Source organism: Cervus canadensis, chromosome 12 (assembly GCF_019320065.1).
Source record: "Cervus canadensis isolate Bull #8, Minnesota chromosome 12, ASM1932006v1, whole genome shotgun sequence".
NCBI classification, from domain to species: Eukaryota; Metazoa; Chordata; class Mammalia; order Artiodactyla; family Cervidae; genus Cervus; species Cervus canadensis.
In genome coordinates this window covers 71,749,899-71,771,618 of record NC_057397.1, presented here as the reverse complement: position 1 = coordinate 71,771,618, position 21,720 = coordinate 71,749,899, and positions in this window count along the sequence as shown.

The window sequence follows — 21,720 nt, the reverse complement described above, 5'->3', positions numbered from 1 at the left end:
GCAGAGACATTACTTTGCCAACAAAGGTCCGTCTGGTCAAGGCTATGGTTTTTCCAGTGGTCATGTATGGATGTGAGAGTTGGACTGTGAAGAAAGCTGAGCACTGAAAAATTGATGCTTTTGTACTGTGGTGCTGGAGAAGACTCTTGAGAATCCCTTGGACTGCAAGGAGATCCAACCAGTCCATCCTAAAGGAGATCAGTCCTGGGTGTTCATTGGAAGGACTGATGCTGAAGCTGAAACTACAATACTTTGGCCACCTCATGCGAAGAGTTGACTCATTGGAAAAGACCCTGATGTTGGGAGGGATTCGGGGCAGGAGGAGAAGGGGACGACAGAGGATGAGATGGCTGGATGGCATCACCAACTCAATGGACATGAGTTTGAGTAACCCCTGGGAGTTAGTGATGGACAGGGAGGCCTGGCGTGCTGCAATTCATGGGGTCGCAAAGAGTCAGACACGACTGAACGACTGAACTTAACTGATAGAAGGGTCTGGCATAGTGAAGATGTTCAGTAAGTATTTGTTAGATGAAAGGATCCAAGGAAAGATTTAGAAAATTTACTTCTATGAATCACATAGGAAACATTGACCAAGTACTTCCTATGAGACAGACATTATTCGAAAGACTCTAGGTGCGGGAGTGCTAAGTTGCTTTCATCATGTCCAACTCTTTGTGACTCTATGGACTGTAGCCCGCCAGGCTCCACTGACCACGGGATTCTCCAGGCAAGAATACTGGAGTGGGTCGACATGCCCTTCTCCAGGGGATCTTCCTGACCCAGGAATCGAACCTGCCTCTCTTAGGTCTCCTGCATTGGCAGGCAGGTTCTTTACCACAATTGCCACCTGGGAAGCTCCAAAGACTCTCAGTATATTAACTTATTTCACCCCTCAGTACTTGCAGATGAGAAAACCGAGGCAGGGAGAGGCACGGAATGTGCCAATCTCACACAGCTAAGTGGCATTAGATCTGGGACTGAATCTAGATAACGGGGCTCCAGAGGTCAGTACTCATCCATGTTTAATCTCATCTTTTATTTTTATTTTCTTAAGCTTACTGTTGGATGTTAAAAATTAATATATACTCTAGCATGCCGTTAACGTTTAAAATTTACTACTGCTCTAAACATTGTAACAAATTGTTTACTTGAACAAACTTTAATATTATTGAAAGCTTTATTAGGAGTTTCTGGATAAAATTATGGGAGAGGGAAAAGCGACTGAGCGTTTAGTGATTTGTTTAGGTCAGGTTGTTAGAGAAGGTAAATGTTTCCATTCTGGTGCATTCATTGGAAATGTATTTTTAACTTGACTACTCTTTTTCCCAATTAATTCTGGAATGAGAGAAAAGAAGGAAGTGACTCATGTGGATAAGCTTCATAAGGTGGCACAGGATGAGAAATAGGACAAGGGTCAGTTTTGTAAATTACTAAAAAAAAAATATGAACTTGGGAAAATTATTCTTAATAAGCAAAAGTGTTGAAATTTAAGGGATGTGTGCCAGATGGTCTGATGGGAACTTGACACAATTTTCCCCTTCCTAGACTTCCTCCTAAATTCTCGGTAATAACATTTTTCCAAATCCCAGCCAGCAGGGTTCTGGATTAGATTCCACACGTGAGAGGCTCTTGTGTAAGATTTGGAAGGTGGAAGAGCAGCACCAGCATTATTGCTCCTACAGGCAAGTTCCTGGTCTTCGGCAGGTGGGCACACGTGAGACCCTGCGGGCACCTTCCCAGACCCCTCCTGTGGATCGCCCATGCTGAGACTGCAGGCAGTTGAGCCCACTAGTGGTAATAAGCTTGCATTTCCTGATTTCCTTAAAACCAACAGAGGCTTTCCTTGACCTGTGCTGCCCCAACTCTCTTAGCTGTGTTTTATAAGCCTCTAACTCATTGCTATTAAATTTATTTCTGGATGAACTACTTTAGACTGGCTTCTGCTTTCCTGACCTGACTCCTAATTGGTGTACACGCATTTTCTCAGGAAGAATATTTTATTTGATATGTGTTTTATAACTTGCTCCCTTCCACAAGATACTTAAAAAAAATTTTTTTTCCTTTGGTTAGAAAATGAATGAAAATATTAATGTCAGTTACTGCCTTAAAATGTTTCATTTGGTCATTAAAATGGGAAAGTCAAACCAGTTATTCCATAATTTATATTTATATAATATTTATAACTTGTTTAGTACTCCTACAGTTTTTGGAATAAAGTCAATGGAGATTTCCTTGATACGTAAGAACTGACAGATTTTCAATACAAAGAAGTGGAAGAACCTTTCAAATACTGTTAAAAAACATTTGGATGCAAGTAATTTCTTCTTCAAAGGAAGATATTTGCACTATCTCTTGATTCTTCTGACCACTCCTACTTTTTTTTTTTTTTTACCACATTCTATGTCATTAAACTAAGGACAGAACAAAATGACTCATCTTTGAACAGGGCTTTTAGTTTACAAAGCAAATTCCATATATTATATCATTGGATTCATGCACATTTAAGCTCAGTTCCTATGTTTCCTGTATTTTCTCTTATTGTAGCACTTATGTAGTACATTTACATTTTTATGTCTCTTTTGCTATCTTTGCATTTCAAACTTTTTGAGAACAGGAATTGTCCTAATGATCATTGACTGCCTGATGATTAGCTGGGGGTTAAGCTCTGAGTAGATACTCAGAAGTGGTATATTTAATGGATGGATGAAAGAGGCTGAAATTGAGTTGATGCAAGGTATTTTAGATTCTGAAAGCCATGACCTTTATATGATGTCACTTTACTTCTCATTCAGAGTATATTTATGATACCAATTAAATTGGTAAAATAATTGAAAAGAAAAAACCCACTAAACCCCACACCATATTTTAAGGAAAGTACTATAAAGGAAAAGGAGATATTTGGCTTTATTGCTATCTTTAACTTGTATTCACCCCAATTTGCCTTTACAGACACATCTCCCTGATCTCACCAACATAAACATTCCAGTCTATCCAATAGCTGTGACGAGGAACTGGTTAACAAAAGTAATTCACTTTATGTGCCTAGAAATCTTGACAAATGCTTCAATGTCTGAGAAATTCAGGGAAGTAGAGAAAAAGCAGTGACAGATGGGGTGGTTTATTTTGAGCCAAGTTTTAGGCAATCTCTGTGTTGATGAAGAAGAGTTATTCATTCTGGAATGCTACTATATGCAAAGAATTACATAAGTGCTGGAGAGAGGCACATGTGTCAGGCATGGCGTCTATCCTCAAGAAGTGGAGTGCCTTGTGGTAGAGACAGATATTCAACAGGTACAATAAAATGTGAGAAGTGCTGGGTAAACAACAAAATCAACGATGGGATTTCGTATTAAAGGATGCTCTTTATTCTTGGATTATGCTGGAAGAAGCATGCCCTCGATGCTAAGCCAGTAGACATAGATCAAGTAGAAAGGACTGATATTACCCGTGCCAGTTACCTATTTCCAAGCATAAAGTACAGTCTACACAGAGGCGTTTGCCCTGGCTTAGAACAATTGATTGGGAACTAAGTGTTTAGAACACAGGAAAAAAAAAAGATCTTACTAGTGCACCCACCCAACTACTTTTTAAGGAAAAAAGAAATTAATATAAGTCTTTCTGTCCTTCCTGTTGCATGTTAGAGTGAGTGGAGTAAACGTCACTCAGTCGCGTCTGACTCTTTGTGACCCCATGGACTATACAGTCCATGGAATTCTCCAGGCCAGAATACTGGAGTGGGTTGCCTTTCCCTTCTCCAGGGGATCTTCCCAACCCAGGCATCAAACCCAGGTCTCCCACATTGCAGGTAGATTCTTTACCAGCTGAGCCACAAGGGAAGCCCATGCATGTTAGAGTAAATGAATATAAAAACTGTGTATTTTCATTTAAATGTTTAATTTGCAGGAACAGTGCCCAAGAACAGGTATTGGAGGGAGTGGAAAATGTAGTTAAAGTGGAAGTGGTCTTGGATTGAGTAATGGGGTTCCTTCATGAACACAAGGCAATTTTATGCTTCTATTTCCGTTGAATGGAATTCTTGCAGGTGTGTATAATAATGCTACATAGTTTTGCTTGTATATCCATACTAGGAAATTAAAAAAAAAAGTACGTCATTTTAATTATAGTCAAAAGGTTTTGCATGATTTAATCCACTATTTTTTTTTTTTTTCCCAAAGCAGAGTGACTTTTTATTTTGGTAGACGTTTCTTACCAAAATAAAGCACATATTCATCAAGAATTGCTGTGATTGCCTAACAGAGAGGAAAAAAAAAACCCTACCCTAAATTAAAAATAAAACTCATCTACTTTAATTATAAAATCAGAATGATTACTACTATTACTGATTATTTAAATATTCATGAGAAAAAGGCTCTAAATTTAGATGGCTGTATTTGAAGATAAGGTATGTTCACATTTCTTATAAAGAGATACAGTTAATCCCTTTCCCCATGGTGGAGCTCTGGGAGAACTGTGGAACATGTCTTTCTTGCTTTCTGTACATTCCAAATGTAGTGAGTGGCAGTAAGGGAGTTTTTCTACCAAGTTAAATGGAGTGGATCAGCATGCTTTTGCCTTAGATGCACAAAAATAATTTATTTCCTTATTCCTTTTGATTTCATATAATGTTTCAAATATTGACTATCTGAATTTTGAAAACTGACATGTATATTTTTAAAATATCCACATGAGTGAATGAAATATTGCCTGGTACCCAGAGAAATTCTGTGACTACCTGGAAAATATTGGAAAATTCCACACACCCTGGATGAACTGTTGTTCCAATGCCTAAATGTTAGAGCTAAATATGACTCTAAGGGATAATCCAGTTCAAGCCATGAGTTTAGTGACAATGAGTTGAAGGCTCAGAGAGTTGAAGTGATAAAAAGTCAGATTTAGTAGCAGAAATGAGATGGAAATCTAGGCTTCCAGAGTTCCTGGTTAATACCCTTTCTGATCTTTTGCCATCCTTGGACTTTTTTATATCTCACGGATAAGCATTTCAATCCCCACGTCTGGTTTTTCCTTCAAGCAAAATTATTTACTAGGAAACGTGTTTCTGTCCACGTATCTCTTCCTGTGACTTTATTTTCCCATTCCACTTTCTCACTCCGTTCCTTGTACTTTGTCTTATTTCTCTTTGCCTTCAGAAAATCTGCGACTCCTTTAAAGGCTTCTCTTAGAGACTGCCATCTAGTAAATTTGCTGGTAAGATGGGAGAGGGTGAAATGAGATGAATGAATTCCATGTCTCTCCCCTGACATTCTCTGAATGCTCTGTCTTGTTTTGATCCATATTTTTAATGAATATTACTATCACTTTCCCTACTAGATTTTGTGCATCTGGAGGGCAAAAGCCAAGACATTTTCTCACTTTTCTGTTATTTGGCAGGAAAAGAAGTGTGCAACAGATATAGCAAGTGTCAATCCATTTGTATCTAAGTGTTACTTCAATCAAAGCAGCATAACACACACCACCACCCGCAAGCTCAGTATCATTTTGCGATGTAACCAAATGTGATATGAATGACATAAAGCTAAGGACACATTTCCATTAATGTTTTCTGAACTTACAAAATCTGCTAACAAGCTATATGCCATCTCAGAAAAGAATAGCATATGTTGTCCAGAATTTGGTCAAGAGCAAAAAACATCACTCAAGATATCTCAAGCAGAAAAGCTTTCAATAAATCAGATGAATTAAACTAGGCACATTTAATTCAATAAACTAGGTAATGAAGGTAATTAGATGCTTACAAGGCCATTAGCAGAGCTGGGAGTGTAAAAGTCAGAATCGGCCCCCTTTACTGTCAGTTGTTGTAGTTTTCAGAAAATCTCTGGAATTACAGGAAACTACTAATTTTGTTTACAGTGGAGGGAAAGGCAGCCACTCCAGTGCTCTTGCCTGGAGAATCCCATGGACAGAGGAGCCTGGTGGGCTACAGTCCACGGGGTCGCAAAGAGCTGGATTTGACTAAAGTGATATAGCACACATGCCCAGATTGTATTCACAGCTGCTTCTAGAGCTGAGCTGGGCGGTTCCCAGGAAAATACTTCAAGATTTTGCCTGCCTCCAGTGCAGAAACAATAACCTGGTTTCTGCTTTTCTTTTGCCTCTCAAATTTTATGCAAGTGCTCCTTGCTGGCGCATTCTAACCTATCATCCCACTCACAGGAATTTGAAGAAGGTAGCTTCCAGGCTTTAGCTTTGCAGCACAAAGGGGAGTCTGGGGCGGGTGGGGAGAAACGGAGTCTAACGACAATCGAACACATAGCAATTTCCACAGCTTTTAATTCCTCTGCTTCTACCAGTTATTTTAGGTTGTATTAATTAAAAAATCCTCCTGGGTGTTTTGTTCATTTAGTCATCTGACGATTTGAGTATGTAACTCATTTACGCATAATACAGTTCTGATTTTGCCAAGAAGAGTAGCTTGATTAATTATTCATTAGAATATCCTGTAAGAGAGAACACGATATTTGGGCCATTGAAATAATTCTTCAAACGAAAAAATCGTGTGGCTATACTCTGACAAAAACTTACCTCAGGGAAATATTTTGTCTTGAAAGAGTTCTATTTTTGAAAGGAGAAGTATAGTGAATACAAATCATAAATATTTTGGCTTGAAGAAGTTTTATGTTTGAAAGGAAAGTAGGATGAATGCAAATCGTTTTTGAAATTATTCCTTTTGCTTTGGGGAGAGACTACAACTTTGGGGTTGGAATTTTGAAATAACTTCCTAGTATAACTTACAGATGAATGATTCTTTGCTTGTACCAATGATAATTATCTAAGTATGACATGCACCTCAAAATTTTCATGGTGACAAATACACAACTGCTGATACTTGAGGGATAATAAAAGCTCCTTTTATAGAAATGATGCTATTTTCCTGCCACCGATCATCACCTTTCTTTGCAAATATTTAATGATTTATACATTTCAAATCTATCCATATAGAGAGGTTAAATATGCTTTATTTCCCAGAGAAAATATTATTTCCTAATGGATTCAGAAAGAGAGTCACACAAAAGAATAAAAATGTGCCTGTACAAATAATAGCTATCTATAAACAGGGAAGGGCTTCCCTGGTGGTTCAGTGGTAAAGAATCCACCTGCCAAGCAGGAGACATGGGTTTGATCCCTGGGTCAGGACGATCCTCTGGAGAAGGAAATGGCAGTCCACTCCAGAATTCTTGCCTGGAAAATCCTATAGACAGAAGAGCCTGGTGGGCTACCAAAGAGCTGGACATGAATTAGCGACTAAACAGCAACAAATAAATAGGAAGAGAAATAAAAAAATAGTATCTTTCCACTATTGTTCTTGGAGGGAAATGGTCCTTTAGTGGGTGTGATAGGCTAAAATTTATTAATGTTGCACCGATCACACTTTATTACCTTTGCTGACCCTGAAATTGTCAGCAATAGGATAGGGAGAAGATATTTGTATATACTACATAGGTGGTCTAACTAGAAGACAGTAAGGAAGTATTCAAGAAAGAGAGGAATTGACAAACAGGACTCTCTGGAGAGTGTGTGGGGAGGTGAAAAATGTTGGAAGAGCAAGGATCAGTGAGAGTTATGACCTGTATAACAGAGGAGGAGGATGAGATGGCTGGATGGCATCACTGACTCGATGGATGTGAGTTTGAGCAAGCTGTGAGAGTTGGTGATGGACAGGGAAGCCTGGCGTGCTGCGGTCCATGGGGTCACAAAGAGTCAGACACGACTGAGTGACTGAACTGAACTGAATGACCTATATTCCTTCAGTGCCTTTGGAGAGACATAAAGGAGGCTGAAATTCTGCTTTATTGTTGATATGAGTAATATTATTAAGATCTTTGGACTGCATTCTTTAAATGTAATACTGATCCTGAATTGAACTACATGGGTTATGGCTCAAACAAGTTTTCTGAGCACGTGAGGCTTATAATTGGATGACTGCAGTGGATAGGAGGGAGTCTAAGGGAGAAGAGAATTTATGCTCCTCACTCACTGAGTTGGTCAGCCGCTATGCATCCTGACTTGGGGGCCAGATTTTGCAATGAACAGGTCTTCCTTGTGGTGTGAGACTTTGGAGGCTGCTCATCTCATATGTCATGGCTGATGGTCCCACAAAGAGGAGACTGACTTTCATAAACACTAAGGTGGTCAGTCAGGTAGCTCAAGAAAACGCAGCTTTTTGTGCAGCTATCCTCTTCACTTTGTGTGTTTGAACTTGCGTTTGAATAACCCGTGAGTCTGATGTGCTGGATAGGGGCACTCACTGCCTTGTCCTAGAGGGCCAGCCACACTCTTTCCTGACCCCTTTCTGTCAGGATTCAGTCATGCGTTTAATAAACATTTGAAAGTGAAAGTGAAAGTGAAAGTCATCCAGCCGTGTCCGACTCTTTGCGACCCCATGGACTGTACAGTCCATGGAATTCTCCAGGCCAGAATACTGAAGTGGGTAGCCTTCCCCTTCTCCAGGGGATCTTCCCAGCCCAGGGATTGAACCCAGGTCTCCCGCATGGCAGGTGGATTCTTCATCACCTGAGCCACAAAGGAAGCCCTGTAAACATTTACTGAGCATTTAATATGTATCAGGAAGTATGCTCAGTTCTTGAAATACAGTAGAGAGAAAGAAAGGGGAGGTCCCAGCTTCCATAGAGCTGTCATTCCAGGGAGAGAAATGGACATTTAACAAGTGAAAAACCTTAGATAGTCACAGACAGTAAGAGCAGCGTGGGTAATTAGTAAGGTGATGAGATACATTAGCATAAGATGCCAGGGGCCAAGAAAGAACTCCTTCTGGAAAGACATTTCTCAATAATGAGAAACACTCATCTGTGGAAAAAAACTTGTTGAAGAACATTATAGACCAAGAGAGAAGCCAGTATAAAGTTCCTGCTGCTAGAGAGGGGGGACCAGAGCGTGCCATTATGGTTCCTGAGTTGCAGAGATTTTCTTTGGTGACTCTCTGCCTCCTAATTCTTCCACTTCATAACTTTGGGAAATTTTGCTTAGTTTTTCTAAGCCTCAGTGTCTCATCTTTATTGCAGGATGATAATTTTTGATTGTTTTATTAATTAAATGACACAATGAAACACCTAGCATGATCTCCAGCACCTAATAGAAAGTGAAAGTCGGTCAGTGGTGTCTGACTCTTTACGACCCCGTGGACTATACAGTTCATGAAATTCTCTAGGCCAGAATACTGGAGTGGGCAGCCTTTCCCTTCTGCAGAGGATCTTCCTAACCCAGGGATCGAACCCAGGTCTCCCACATTGTGGGCGGATTCTTTACCAGCTGAGCCACCAGGAAGCCCACCACCTGATAGGTATTATGTAAATGATTACTCATCTTCATCACCATTATTATTAGAAAAGTAAAACTATGAACTAAAGGTGATGATAAGCCTTCCAGCATTCTGTCTATATCTTTTCAGTTTTGTCTAGCTTAGAATGCCATTGATGTTAGGTTGGAATTGATGCTAGAGCTGCATAATTGGGCAAACATCTGGGCAGAAACAGTACAGAGATTTCTACAGACCTCTCCCGACTCAATCATTTTACTCTATTCACTGAAGATGTTTTAGAAATCACTGCATGAGAGGAAAGCACTTTTATCCCAATCCCCGGGCTGCCCCAATCCATATGCCATAAAAAAACAAATTGCCTCTTTACCAATGATTTGGGAAATTGGGCTCAAGATTTCTAATCAGCTATAGAAAACTTAATATACCCTATAAATAAGTAATTAATTACCAATATTTTTAGCTTGATTGTCTAGACTCCAATGATTAAACTGAGGACAGATTTTATATTTGGCATGCTGCCGTGAATATTTCCATGAACTTCAAGACAACTCCCCACTCAAATCAGCTTCATTGGAGTGTGCAGTTCGATAAGCTGATTTCTTCAACTGTGAAGTCTGGATTTCTTCTAATTCATTTCACTCACGAGACACACTTGTGGAACTCTCACTTATTATTTAAGAAGTACTTTATGAGGAAAGTAACATGTACCAAGTTTATATTTAAAACTACATATGCAAGCCCTGCCTTACCTATCTATTCTTCTTTGAATATATCTATCCTTTACTTTGAATGAAATAACCCATGATCCTTCTAAAGATACCGATAGGAGATCCAACCAGTCCATCCTAAAGATCAGTCCTGGGTGTTCATTGGAAGGACTAATGTTGAAGCTGAAACTCCAATACTTTGGCCACCTGATGTGAAGAGCTGACTCATTGGAAAAGACCCTGATGCTGGGAAAGACTGAAGGTGGGAGGAGAAGGGGATGACAGAGGACGAGATAGTTGGATTCAATGGACATGAGTTTGAGCAAACTTCGGGAGTTGGCGATGGACAGGGAGGCCTGACATGCTGCAGTCCATGGGGTCGCAAAGAGTCGGACACGACTGAGCGACTGAACTGAAGTGTTATTTAAAAGAGAATTTTCCTGAAAAAATACAAGAGTTTCTATATGGTTAATGGAAGTAGTTGCTGCAAATGGCATTGACTTCTGCATCAGACAAAAGCTTCAGTCAGTTTTGCTTTGCAGAGGCAAAGGCTGTCAGATATAAACTTGAAATAATAATAGTTTACCTAACTTGCAGGGGGCAGTTTAAAAGCACGTGAAGGTGTTCTGGTGCGTGGAACTGGATTTCTTCTCTCTGGAGTGCAATGGAGTGTCCAGTAGTGAGTTTTGAGATGGGTCTATGTGTTAGGTGTGACCTTGGGCAGCCTGTATGTTGACGCTCAGGGCTATGTTCCTGCGTTGCTGGAGAATTTGCATGGAATGTCTTGTCTGGAACTTGTTGGCTCTTGGGTGGTGGTTGGTTTCAGTGTAGGTATGGAGGCTTTTGGACGGTCTCTTATTACTTAATGTTCCCTGTAGTCAGGAGTTTTCTGGTGTTCTCAGGTTTTGGGCTTAAGTCAATGTATGGCTTAAGCCAATGTATGGCAAAACCACTACAATATTGTAAAGTAGTTAGCCTCCAACTAATAAAAATAAATGGAAAAAAAGAGAGAGAGAGAAAAAGAAGAAGAAGAAAAAAAAAGCACATGAAGGGCTAACACATAGCAAATAAAACCTTCATGACAGATCCAGAGAGAAACTATGGAAGAAAAGAAAAAGGTTTGTATTTCAGTACTTTTAATGATACTTTCCCCCCGCTTTTCTGGACAAGCGGCCTCACATTTTCTATCTAGCACTGGGACCTCCAGCCCTCCTCATCTCCATGCTTCCTCTTCCATTGCTATTTCCAGTATCTCTCCTCCCCAGCCCTTTACAGTGACATTTCGGCTGATCTCTCTACCATCATATTAGTTTCTTCTCTCCATCACAGATATCATTTGTCATTAATATCAGTAGGTGATTATTATAACTATCGCTAGGTGTTCTAATAGTAAGATAAAAGAAGTAACAGTAATAATGTGAACTGACTTCTGTAAATTATTGCTTTAGTAAAAATGAGTTAAATACTATTATGTTAATACACTAATGAGGGGGTTTAGAACTAGCGACTTTCCATGCACGTTGCACCACATTTTTTTCTTATTTGGGTATAAATTGGTTTGTGTGTGCAAAATCTTTTCTAAACCTCTATTCATTACTTGTTTTGCTTTTAGAAATGTTTGTCTTCATCATTTCAGACACATTAAGATTACTGACCAAACTATATATGAGCATTTTCTAAAATTTGCAATGTTTACAAAAGCTGGATCTTAAAGATATTGCAAACCAACTTGATAGGCATAGGCACTTTTAAAATGAGTTGTTTTATCACATCCTTTAAGGGAGAAAGTTTTAGTTTTTAAATAATTGAGAGTTTTTCAAACATTTGAAGCTTTTCAGTTTATACCAATTATATTATTTTGCACTTTATTTCACATGAAATTAAAATTGTAAAACTAATTTAACATCTAGCTATATTTAGTATCTATTTTAATTTATATTAGATGGATCACATAGCATTAATCTTACTTATAACTTTTTTCATTAAAGTAATACACATTCATTGTAGAAAGCTTGGAGATAAAGGATATTGAAAAAATAGAAAATGAAAAATTAATAGCAATTAAGGATATTTTAATTGGCTATTTTAAAGAAAAGTGTTTATGCTATTAATTAGATTTCAGCTTTTTGAGATGAATGAGCATTATCAGGCATAAGAACACAGGTGGTCTTTTAAATTTTCTTTGTTTCTCATGTATTTTATTATAATGGCAATTCCAAAAATCAAATCAAATGTTTCTGCCTTGGTTTAATGCAACTATAATTAAATAGACTTAGTTTGAAAAAAGTTATGTAATCAAAGAAAAGGACTTTTAAAAACCTTTTATTATATTGGCAAACAAATCATGACTTTTACTTGTTCAAGACATTTGATGTTCTGAAATTAAAGAAACATTTTAATTCTATTATTCATAGAGCATTATGCAAAAGAAAGTAAATCTTGTGAATTAAGTTTTTAGAAAGCAGATTAGGACAAATATTAACAACAGAAATTCTTTTCTTAAAAATTTTGTTTATAGAATGATAAATGCCACAAGCTTCCTAAGTCCATTAAAGAAAGAATAAGACATCTTTTGTGTTGTAGATTTTGGAGGATTTGTGCTCAAGATTTAAAATTTCATACAAATGGCTAATAAACACATGAAAAGATTCTCAACATCACTTATTATTAGAGAAATGCAAATTAAAAGTACAACGAGGTACCACCTCACACCAGTTAGGATGGCCATCAAGAAGAAGTCTACAAATAATAAATGTTGGAGAATGTGGAGAAAACGCACCCTCTTGCACTGTTGGTGGGACAGAGCCATTATGAAAACAGTAGGGAGATTCCTTAAAAAACCAGGAATAAATCTACCATGTGACTCAGCAATCCCACTACTGCGCATACACCCAGAGAAAATCATAATTCTGAAAGACACACGTACCTCATTGTTCACCACAGCACTTTTTACAATAGCCAGGACATGGAAGCAACCTAGAGGTCCATCTGCAGACGAATGGATAAAGATGTAGTACATATAAACAATGGAATATTACTCAGCCATAAGAAGGAATGAACTTGAGTCAGTTGTAGTGAGGTCAATGAACTTAGAGCCTCTTACAAAGAGTGAAGTGAGGCAGAAAGAGAAAAACAAGCATCATATATTAATACGTGTACATGGAATCTAGAAAGATGGTAGTGATGAACGTATTTGTAGGGCAGAAGTAGAGGCACAGGCCTAGAAAATAGACTTGTGGACACAGCAGGGGAAGGAGAGTGTGGGATGAATTGAGAGTAGCACTGAAACATATGTATCACCGTATGTAAAACAGAGATGGCCATGGGGATTTGCTGTGTGATGGAGGGAGCTCTAGAGTGGGGTGGGGTGAGAGGTGGGAGGGGGGCTCAAGAGGGAGAAGCTATATGTATACCTGTGATGGATTCATGTTGATGAATGGCAGAAACCAACACGCCAATGTAAAGCAATTATCCTCCAACTGAAAATAAACAAATTTTAAAAATTGCCTTAAAAAATTCTAAGTCAATCTTGAAAAGATACATAAGAAAGAAGTTAATTCAAAACTAAATTTAATATGTAATACTTAAATATTGCTATCTAAACTCCATCTAGTAATATTTTTCAGAATAAAGTATTTCTACAAACAAAAGGTATATATAGCTAGCAAGATGTTTACTGTTTTTAAAAGTTGCCTATGAAGATAAGCTGTAAAGATTAAATTGATAAGCTCAAGTTTTTCCCTGGTAGTAATCAAAGACGATAAATGAAAGACTGAAATTATGGTCAGTAACCTATTAGCTAAGGTGTGTTATAAGCATCCAACATGATTCTAAAGATAAAATATTTTATTAAAAACTCAAGAAAAACTATATAGGCGGAATATGGTTATGTTGTTACCAATGTATATATCTTTCTTGAGTTATCTTCATCACAGAGAGGCAGAAAAAGAATATTTTATTAAGAGGAAAATAAAGAGCAAGCTAAAGTGGATTGACCCCAGGGCAGCCGGCAGCAGCGGTAAGGCTGGTTGGGGGGTGCCCTCCGCTCCTGGGTGTCTTCCAGCATCAGCTCCAGCCTCCCCTAGGCCCCCTTCCCAGTCCCAGCAGGGCCTTTGCTTGACCCCCGGCTGCACGCTGACTGACACCCGACAGCCAGTGAAGATTTATACGCTCAGTGGGGACCGCAGTGGGACAGCCTGGTCACCGGGTCAGTCATCCAGCTCCGTAGAACGGCCGAAGGGCACGTCCCTGCTGGTTAGGGCCTGACAAAGCGTGGGCTGCTGGAGACGAGAATGGCAAGCCACTTCACTATTCTTGCCTTGAGAACCCAGTAAACAGTAAAGGAATACACGAAGGGATTAAAATTGAATTTTTATAAAATTTAAAGAAAGTTTCAATAACTTCCAAATATATTTTATTACGGTGGTTGCAGTGGGATATTTCTTGAATTTCCTATACTAGACTTACAAAGGCACAGTATAGGAAGAATTATACAGTAAATGTAAGCATTTTAAATAATATCCCATCCAGGGTGTGAAGTCTTTTATTTCTTTTCCTTTCCCTCTGATTAATGTGGAGTACAGGAGAAATTTGTTGTTTTTCATTATGAATTTAGAAAAAGCAAAGGCTCTATTTTGTTAATAGAGAACATTGATTGTATATTTTCTTCATATTGTGGTTATGATATTTTTCTTTGTTTTGATCTATCACTTTACCTTTAAAGATTAGGTTTCATCTTTTTTTATTGTGTAAATTTTAGATGTAAAGCATTATAATTTGACATCTGCATACATTACAAATTGATAACCCCCAAATGTCTAGTTACCATCCATCATAGTTTTGGTCTTTTGTTTCTTCACAGATTCATCAGAGGCAAAATAATTATATAATAACCTTCATAGGAAATCACAGATGCATACATTTTTAGAATTGGATACAGAAGTACTACTAAACTAGCCATCAAATATATACATCCTTTTAAAATGTTCCCATTAAGTCATATAGTCATAACAAAAATATTTACCAAGTACCTCTTCTGTCTCAGGGACTGACAAGCCAGTTAAGATATGATCTGGTCTTTAATGAGTTTATAGTCTAACAAGAACACAGTTATACTTGCATATGCAATAAAATGTGCAGTGTACAAGGATACTATTAATTTTAGGGTATTAATAGGTTCATCCTCTGTCGTCCCCTTCTCCTTCTGCCTTCAATCTTTCCCAGCATAAGGGTCTTTTCCAATGAGTCAGCTCTTCACTTTGGCCACCTGATGCAAAGAACTGACTCACTGGAAAAAACGCCGATGCTAAGAAAGATTGAAGGTGGGAGGAGAAGGGGATGACAGGATGAGATGGTTGGATGGCATCACTGACTCAATGGACATGAGTTTGAGTAAGCTCCGGGAGTTGGTGATGGACCGGGAGGCCTGGCATGCTGCAGTCCATGGCGTCACAAAGAGTAGGACACGACTGAGCAACTGAACTGAACTGAACTGATGATAGCACTTAGAAAATTATCTAATTCCCATTCTTCTGGTGTTGGAGAGGCCACCTTATTGTATAAAGTTTCATCTTCAGGCAATTCTTATAACTAGAAATGTCTTCCTAATTTAATTTAATTTTACTAATTTGTTTTTGGTACCTGCGTGTCTGCCCTAACTTTTTCCCTTTCCTGTCATTCTTGAATTGTATGTCCAATTTCATTAATAAAAGTCACCTTTTTCGTACTCAACGGGAAGAGATAGGAGCGTATATTAAATAGATTGTGGGCAGCTGGCGTACTTTGTATCAGGCGACTTCCTCCACTTAACAGGAAACCCATACTATCAGAAAACTTGGGCCTCCACAATACCAGGGAGAGAAAGAGATCCAATTTTCAACCATGACTCGAGACCCTTTGATTGAAGAAAGCTAACTGATGTTCTTACTTTCCACCAGAGGAGATCACAGAACTCGTTATCGGCTGAAGACAGCCTATTGCCTGAGTGATAGGTGTATGATCTCTTACTCCCATGACAGTGATTCTGATATGCCTCCTAAAAAGTGAGGCTCACTGGCTTACCTATTTATGTTTCTATGTTAGGTGGAAGAGAAAAAATATAAGAATATAAAAATGAAAAAGAGTGAAAAAGCTGGCTTAAAACTCAACATTCAAAAATGAAGATCATGACATTAGTCCCTTACTTCATGGCAAATAGGTGGGGAAAAAGTGGGAACAGTGACAGATTTGATTTTCTTGGGCTCCAAAAGTACTGTGGATGGTGACTGCAGCCATGAAATTAAAAGACACTTGCTCCTTGGAAGAAAAGGTATAAAAAATCTAGACAGCATATTAAAAAGCAGAGACATCACTTTGCTGACAAATGTCCATATAGTCAAAGCTATGGTTTTTCCAGCACTCATGTATGGATGTGAGAGTTGGTCCATAAAGAAGGGTGAGCACTGAAGAATTGATGCTTTTGAATTGTGGTGTTGGAGAAGACTCTTGAGAGTCCCTTAGACTGCAAGGAGATCAAACCAGTCAATCCTAAAGGAAATCAACCCTGAATATTCATTGGAAGGACTGATTCTGAAGCCGAAGCTCCAGTACTCTGGTCACCTGATGTGAAGAGCTGACTCATTGGAAATAACCCTGGTGCTGGGAAAGATTGAAGGCAGGAGGAGAAGGGGACGACAGAGGATGAGATGGTTAGATGGCATTGTTGACTCAATGGACTTGAGTTGAGTAATCTCAGGGAAACAGTGAAAAACAGGGAAGCCTGGAGTGCTGCAGTTCATGGGGTCACGAAGAGTTGGATATGACTTAGTGACTGAACAGAAACAACATAAAAATACCTTTTAAATATTGTAAAGAATATTGAATGCTAACTATCAATTGTGAAATAACCTGCTGGTGGTTGGTGATTGATATTATATGAGTAACGGGATCTCAAATTACTTAAAATATCAGGATAAATTCAACTTCATTCCTGTCATCTCTGCCCTCTCCCCTCCCAAATCTTAATCTGTTTTCCTGAGTTAGCAAGAAAGAAGCAGAGTGACAGAGCCCAATGACAAAGCATTGCACATGTGAACATCACTTGTTTAATTTATTAAGGAATAAAATGATGATAGCCACTGTGGCAAAGAGACAAGGCAAAATGATGGATGAGTATAATTCCAGGCCACATGGTCCAAGAGACAAGAGTGAAGTAAGAACAGAGGAAAATGGAGATTCTTTTTAAGTAGCAATCACACTGTGTTGAGGAATAGGGGAGTAGAGAGAATCCAGAAGAACTTTAGGAAAGGAAATGAAGGGAAAATATTGAGATTCATCGTAAATATTGATGGGACATAGACAGTTGAGGTAGTGTGTGGGCAAGGAGTAGGATGGTGAGCCAGTTTGCTGCAGACACAGACAACATAATACATTGCAAGATAAATCTGAAAATGGAAGTTGAAGTCTCATCAGGGTGGAAGAAAGAGTTTAGATTTTATCGTCTTAGCAGTAGATAATCACTGAGGATTTTGGATTTAGGGAGCAGCTTAATGACAACTGGAAATCACCTTAATTTCAGTCTTATTTCTGCCATCTACTCCTTTCTCATGCTCCAATCTTTATTCTTTAATTCAATAAATATTTACCGAGGTCCTGATATACACTGAATATGTTCTAGGCCTGTGGCAACTCAGCACACAAAGCAGACAACAGTTTCTACCTTTCTGAGGCTCACATCCTTTCCTTTCACGGAGGATCCCTTCTTTCCCTTGTTAGATTTGTTCCCTGAACACACTTCACAGTGAAAAGGCTGTTTAGGAATTTAGGAATAAGAAAGAGCTGGGAAGAAAAGAGAAAAGAAATGTCAAGGAAATTGGGGGGATGCTGGAAATCGAGTAGGTGGACGCGACCGAAGGGCACTGTTTTATTTCTTTTTTAAGAACAGAGGTGTTTCTGCTCTTCAGGGGTTCAGCCCGCCATAGCACAAGCCTCTTCCGTTTCTACTGATGTTTAGGAAGGCACACACAGCAAAGAAGGAAATGAAACAGCTCCACTGCAGACCTATGCAGCAGCTGACTTTTTCATACCCCACCAAAGCTCTAGCGAGTGAGGAGGTAGGTTTTAATTGTCCGAGCCTGACAATTCTATTACGAGGGGCAATAGAATTGATCAAGTTTTGGATGTCATGGATGTGAAAGAAAGGAACTTCAAATAAGGACAGGTGACTGAATCTGCCATCATTGTAAATACAACTCTGTGAGGCATCAATATTTCAAATACGACTCTTTGAGAGAAATGACATTATGGGTAGTAAATAGAGCATGGTGAGTATTTATAGTCTAAATTAAACTTCTGCCAAGAGGTTTTCCAGTTGAATTTGAGCTCACGGTCCTTAGATTCTGAACCATTGGGTTAAACTGGCTGGCAGGCTGCTGCGTCGGCTATGGTCTTTGGTGAAAGTCAGCCTGTATCTTGTGCATGTTCAGCACGTGGTAATTGTCTAGGGGTCGGGAATGGGTTAATAGGATCGATGGTTTTTGTGCCATGTTCTGTAGTAACTTGTTGGATTTTATAAAAAGCTAGGCATTTAGTGACTTGATGTTGAATGGGTTCCAACTGCCAATATCCTAAGGGTGAGGCACTGAGATGAGTTTCCTTAATTTATATTCTCCTAGAGCGTCGTCATCTATTTTGTGCGGGCTTTTGAATATATATGAGGGAAGTAGCCTCTAATCTCGTTTTTGAGTCTTTTCCTATTAATGATTTCTCATTTTGCACTTTTCTGTGTTCCTTCTCTTGTTTCTTTTCTCCTTTCCCCTTGATTAGTTTATCTAATGGTCTGTCTCTGAAAGGGGCTTCACAGATGATGCTGGTGGTAAAGAATCTGCCTGCCATCGCAGGACACACGAGAAACGGAGTTTGATCCCTGAATGGGGAAGATCCCCGGAGGAGGGCATGGCAACCCACTCCAGTATGATTGCTTGGAGAATCCCACGGACGGTGGGGCATGGGGGGGGGGGGCTGCAGTCCACAGGGTCCCCAAGAGTCAGACATTAGACTGAAGCAACTTAGCCCAGGACAATCATTTACAGGTTTTGACAAAGCGAGAAATTGTTTCTCACTTTGCGAGAGTGAGAAATAAAAATGTTTCTCAACAAAAGTGCGAGTGACAAAATGTTTCTTTCACTTAACCATTTAAAGGCTACTGTATGGCTATTAATTGCCTTAATTTCAGTATTGTTGCATTTCAGGGATTAGAAAGGTCAGAGGAGAGGCAAAGAGATGAACAGCTGGTCAGTGGAGCAGACAGAACACTCATTACTTTTATGGATGAAGCTCAGTGTCTTATATGAGCACAGTCAGAGCACACAATTACGACAGTAGTATCAAAGATCATTGATCATGCATTACTAATACATTAACAATAATGATGAAAAGTCTTGTGAGAGCTGACAAAACGGGACACACAGACAGGAAGTGACCACGTGCTATTGGAAAAGTGGCCCTCATAAACTTCTTCAATCTGTAAGAAGCGGAGCACAATAAGACGGAGCAAAGCGTAGTAAAATAGAGCGCAATAAAATAAGGTACACCAATACTTTTAGTTTTGTGAATACTGATGCTGTGTTATTTGATCCTAATTGTAATTCTGCCTTTGGATTGTACACTTTGTCTCATAGAGAGGGCTTCTTTGTATAGTTCATCCTCTTGAATATGTGTACTTTGCCATCCCTTATGTGTGGAATGTAAAAAGACATGATACAAATGAACTTACAAAACAAAAAGAGACAGCAAGCTTATGGCTGCTCGCTGGGGGAAGGGATAGTTAGAGAGTTTGGGGTGAACATGTAGACACTACTATATTTAGAATGGATAACAGCAAGAACCTACTGCATAGCACGTGGAACTCTGCTCCATGTCATGTGGCAGCTTGGATGGGAGAAGGGTCTGAGGGAGAATGGGTACATATACACGTATGGTTGAATCCCTTCACTGTTCAGCTGAAACTATCACAACATTCTTAATAGGTTACACACCAACACAAAATAAAAGGTTAAAAAATAATAATAAAGGTAAAATAAAGATATTTCATACAAAAAAACTTATGACATCTGTGTTTTGTTTTTGTTTTCATGTGCCTGGTATATTTATGTCCATCTTTTTATTTTTACCTTTCTGATTTGTTTTAGAAGTCTCTATGGTCAAGCTAATATGTGAATTCAGCCCACTAGTATAAAAGATATGTTTGCTGTTTTGTATTTTACTACATTACTGTGATTTTTTTGTTTTTATATTTTTGTTTGTTTTTGAAACTTGCAATATAGTTTGAATTTGCTTTGCTAATTCTTGTCCTGTGTAGTTTATAATTAATTTTTAATTATTTATTTGCAATTATTCTGATTTTTCCTAATAATTGCATTTCTAGCTATAGGTTTTTATAAAGAATTCTTATTTTTAATAGAAAGTCTATTGACTAGTTACTGTCATTATAATAAAATAATTATATTTCAATGCTTTCTCACCTTTGTCTTTCCTTTCTGTAACTGGTCTCAATTAATAGAGACATGTCTCTTAGTTTTTATATTTATTATTATTATTTTCTAACTTCAAGTATCAGCTGTAAATGACTTCTCTTTTCCCTATCCCAGCCATAAGAGTTATGAAAATAGGAGCTTAACTTAGAAATACCTTGGATTGGAAGTTTTTATGCATTTTTTCCTGTGTCCTGTGAACCCATAGACTTATTATTTTTGAATTTATGGATAATTTTCTTAACCAAAGCTTTTTATTTTTATCTACCATTATTTGGCATTTCTTTTTCATCAACATCAATTTTGCATATAAAGAATATCACTTCTCCATATGTATGATTTTCTCTAATCAACTTGCTCACTTTTATCTTATTTTCTTCCTTTTCCCAATCATGTCTTCCATCTTTTATTGTGTTTGCAGCATTATTTACTTTCTAAGTCTGTTTTCCAAATGAAGCTCATTTCTTTTTTTTTTTTTGAGTTATTTATTTATTTATTTTTAAATTTCTTTTTTTTCCCATTTATTTTTATTAGTTGGAGGCTAATTACTTTACAATATTGTAGTGGTTTTTGTCATACATTGACATGAATCAGCCATGGAGTTACATGTGTTCCCCATCCCGATCCCCCCTCCCGCCTCCCTCCCCATCCCATCCCTCTGGGTCTTCCCAGTGTACCAGGCCTGAGCACCCGTCTCATGCATCCAGCCTGGGCTGGTGATCTGTTTCACCCTTGATAGTACAGTTGTTTCAATGCTGTTCTCTCTGAACATCCCACCCTCGCCTTCTCCCACAGAGTCTAAAAGTCTGTTCTGTACATCTGTGTCTCTTTTTCTGTTTTGCATATAGGGTTATCGTTAACCATTTTTTAAAATTTCATATATGTGCATTAGTATACTGTATTGGTGTTTATCTTTCTGGCTTACTTCACTCTGTATAATGGGCTCCAGTTTCATCCATCTCATTAGAACTGATTCAAATGTATTCTTTTTAATGGCTGAGTAATATTCCATGGTGTATATGTACCACAGCTTCCTTATCCATTCGTCTGCTGATGGGCATCTAGGTTGCTTCCATGTCCTGGCTATTATAAACAGTGCTGTGATGAACATTGGGGTGCACATGTCTCTTTCAGATCTGGTTTCCTCAGTGTGTATGCCCAGAAGTGGTATTGCTGGGTCATATGGCAGTTCTATTTCCAGTTTTTT